This window comes from Camellia sinensis, chromosome 9 (genome assembly GCF_055761805.1).
Source record: "Camellia sinensis isolate YWXY chromosome 9, ASM5576180v1, whole genome shotgun sequence".
In the NCBI taxonomy this organism is placed as follows: domain Eukaryota; kingdom Viridiplantae; phylum Streptophyta; class Magnoliopsida; order Ericales; family Theaceae; genus Camellia; species Camellia sinensis.
The window spans coordinates 199,120,422-199,124,631 of NC_138969.1; the positions used below are offsets into that span (position 1 = coordinate 199,120,422).

The 4,210-nt window shown below is 30.9% G+C and overlaps 1 pseudogene; it reads left to right on the forward strand.

The window, feature by feature from the left end:
* The first annotated feature begins 1,611 nt into the window (after positions 1-1,611).
* LOC114291299 (nuclear transcription factor Y subunit B-1 pseudogene) lies at positions 1,612-3,935 on the forward strand (annotated as a pseudogene).
* Positions 3,936-4,210: the final 275 nt, after the last annotated feature.

Here is a 4,210-nt window from a genome sequence, read left to right on the forward strand (position 1 = left end):
AAATAAATAAAATGAAAAATATCAGTTTCTTCACTGTCTTACACAGTCTGTGTATATACATAGATACATAAATATATATATATATATATCATTTTGTAAAACATAATAAAATGAAAATTAATTTAGAAAATTAAAAATTAAAATAAATAACTAGAGACCTATAGTTCATTTATATTTATTTTTTGATGAGTAGTTTATATGTAATTTAATTGAATTAATGTTATTTTTTTATAAAAATTATTATTGTTTTAAGTTAGAAATAAAATAAGAGAAGAAAAAATAAGGTAGAAGTTCATAGAGGTATTAAGATAATTTCTTGCCTTTCATTAACGGAGTTAGTGTTCCAATTTAGTCCGGAACTACAAGGGAGTTTTTTGCCTATTTTTCAACCATAAGGGGATAAATTGCACGGAATCCAAATCACAAGGGGGATAAATTGAATTTTGCCCTAAAGAAAATGATAGTTTGGACTCAAAGAATTTTGTCCCAAGAATAACATTTATAATCGGATAACATTATGATACACACCTTTTAAAGAATATGCACCATATGTACTTTATAATTAAAAAGAAAAATGACATAATTTTTATTTTATGAGTCATAACTAAAAAAAGAAAAAGTGAACTCATGAGTCATAACTAAAAAAGAAATTTGTTTATAATTAAATAAAAAAATTAGTCATAACTAAAGAAAAATTGACATAATTAAGAATATATATAGTACACACTTTTTAAAGAGGTGTATGTCAAAAAAAAATAAAAAAATATTTTAATTTTCTATGGTAGTGGGGTTAGCTAATATGATTTAATTCATCCTTAACAAAACCTAACCTTGGTTGTTAGACACAAAATAAGAGCATCTCCAACGCACTAGGCATATAATGTTTGTTAGGTAAAATACCTAGTATGACTCACTTTTTTTAACTCCAATGCACTAGGTATGTGATTAGGCATTTTAGCTCAACTCACATTCACTAGCTACATGTAGCTAGCCTTTAAGATTAGGCAAAATGTATTTAATCATTAGGATTATTTCCCTCCATCTTTGTTGCTGATGTGACATTTTATAAAATTAATAGTATTTAGACGAATAGTTAAAATAAAGAGCATGGTTGAAGCAGAAACATGAAACAATTGATAGGCAAAATAAAATGTATACTTTATAGTAATGTTTAGATAGGTAAAATATTTATTATCATTGGAGATGCTCTAATAAAATTCACATTTATAAATACATGTGAAACCTACTCATTTATATCTTGAATGAAAAAAAAAAAAAAAAAAAAAAATTATAAGTAGATATTTTCTTTTCGAAATTGAGTTTGAACTTTAAATTGAAAGCATTGAAAGGAAGAATGGACTGGCGGTCAATGCTCCCCGGTGCAACCCAACTGTGAAGGGTGAAGTCTATTGGTACCGACCACTGCCCTCTTCCTCGTTCGCAACGCCCTTCTGCCACGTGGATTTCACTTTTTTGGCACTATCAATATGTTTATATATATAAATATATATTATTATACCTATTTATGTGGCAGGGAGACTTGACAAACTATCTTCATCTTAGTTTCATATTCTTAGTCCCATCAATTTAGAGAGAGAGAGAGAGAGAGAGATGGAACGTGGGGAGACCGGAGGCTTCCATGGCTACAGCAGAACCCCACAAACATCTTCTGGTAAACTACTAAAAATAAAAAATAAAAAAAAATTCTCTATTTTATGTTCTTTCCATTTTCATATGTAGAAAAGCTTTTTATGGTTTTTATTTTGTTTTATTTTTTTTCTTTCCTTTTCATTTATCATTTAAATGATATAAAGTTTTTTGTTAAGGGGATTTTTTCTTCTATATAATTTATATTGTAGTATTGTTCTCTTTATCTGCATGCAAATGTGTCTTCAACTGTAGCTCGCTCTCACAATGAAAACAAGTTTAGAATTAAAATCATGTGTATTAGGCTTTATGAGTATCTTATCAATACTTGAGATGATCTGGTTTTTTCATTTTTCATTTGCTGTTTTTCACATTTTTCATTATGCTAGTTCTGGATATAAACATAGTAAATCTTATCTAAGATTTATATGATCATACGTTGGATGTTTTGTAAAGACTTTCATTTTTTAACAAATTGCTTTACCTTTTGATCTTCTTCTTTATTTCTTTCTTTTACTTTCACATTTGGTTTAGAAATAGATGAGATGGTTGCACATAATACAAGTAATATTATGTATTCAAAAATTTTACTCAAAATTTTATTTAAAAAATATTAATGTGTGATTCAGATTTACTACATTTCCCGATTTATGATAATTTTTTTGATAAATTTGTATAGTAAGTAGAGTTTGATGAAATTGATAGGTAATGTGGAAACAAGTGGCATGCATGCAGTGCATAAGCCCACAGAATCTCCCCTGGACACTGCCTTTGCCTTTGAATGTTTAACATTTGGCATTCATGCAATCTCAGCCGCAGATAGCATCTACTTTCCCATTCTGATCTGACTTACATAACTCTTCTCTCTTTAATATGCATCCATTTCTTTTCCTTTTCCTTTCCCTTTTCCGGCATGTATTATATTGACAGAAATAGTTTGAAACCTGTATGTGCAAACAGAGGTGTTAGAAAATTTGTTTATATATATATATATATATATTAGATAGGTACATAACATTCTTGAAATATTATTTATTGAAAATTTTAGATTTAAAAAAATTCGAAAGTGCATGATGACAAGAACAATGAATTTGAAGCCCTTTGTTTGTTTGGCTGGTTGTGTCTCAAAGTTCTTTGGTGGGAGGTCAGATTTGTCTTGCTCTTAATTTGAATATACTTAATGGAAGAAGAGTTGTTATTTATTATTGAATTTATTTTATATAGGATGATTCTCTTATGTTTAATATAATATATATAATTAATTTGAGAGTATTGTTGGGGTTTAGGAGCTGTATTGTGGGTTCTAGTTTATCAATTTGAATTATTTATTTTATAAAATCTGGTATATAGATTGTTAACGAAAAAATTAGTTTGATTTAAAAATTATAATTATATGATTTTTATATTTTTATTTAAAAAATTGTTGGTAAATATAATTTTGTTTTATATGTTCATTCAGATGATCTAAGTGAGTTTGAGCTACGGTACTTGCTCAACTACTATTAAGTTATTCGACCTAGGAACTTACTAATAGTAACATTGGCAGTAATCACAATTATAATTTTAAAAAACGTTATCAGAATAAATACTATGAAATAATATTAGTTGATATATTAGTGAATAACGATAGGTAAAACTATTACCACAATCCTAATTTCTTTAATTAAACTTTTTTGTTTGTTTTTAAACTAGGGATGAAACTATCGGAGATACGTATGAGGTCGTCTGAGATCAACACAACAAACAAGAACATCCACCACACGACGACAACCAATGACAGCGAATGCACTGTGCGGGAACAAGACCGGTTCATGCCTATTGCCAACGTGATTCGAATCATGCGAAAAATCCTCCCTCCACACGCTAAAATCTCCGACGACGCCAAGGAAACAATCCAAGAATGCGTGTCAGAGTTCATCAGCTTCATCACGGGAGAGGCCAATGACCGGTGCCAGCGAGAGCAGCGAAAGACCATCACTGCCGAGGATGTTCTCTGGGCAATGAGCAAGCTGGGCTTCGACGACTACATTGAGCCTCTCACTCTCTACTTGAATCGATTTCGTGACTTTGAGGGTGATCGGAACTCATTGGTGAAGCGGACGGTTGATTTTGGCGCTGGAGTTTCAACTGTGGCGGGTTTTGCACCGGTTTTCCAGTTGGGTCATGGGTTCTTTGGAGTTGCACCCATGGGTATGGGTATGGGTGGATTCATGAAGGAAGGATCGAATGCTGGTTCGTCTCAGGCTGGTGTGGCCGAGCATGACCCCTATGCCCATTGTAACAAGTGATTCATGACAATTTGGCAACAAGAATTCAAAAAGTTAAGGTGTGGGTGTTTTGGGTTGGTATTGGTATTCTGGTAATGGTTTTAAGCATAAATTAGGGCTGTCATCATGCATGTATGCATGCATGTCATATTGGATCTTTGAACAAAGTTACTACTACGTTTCAAGTTCAGCTGCTATTTGTGATGACTGAAAAATTTGTTGATTGAAATCAATGATATGAAACATTTTATTTGCATAAAATGTGAGTGATCGTTAATTGTGGTGCACTTTTTTTT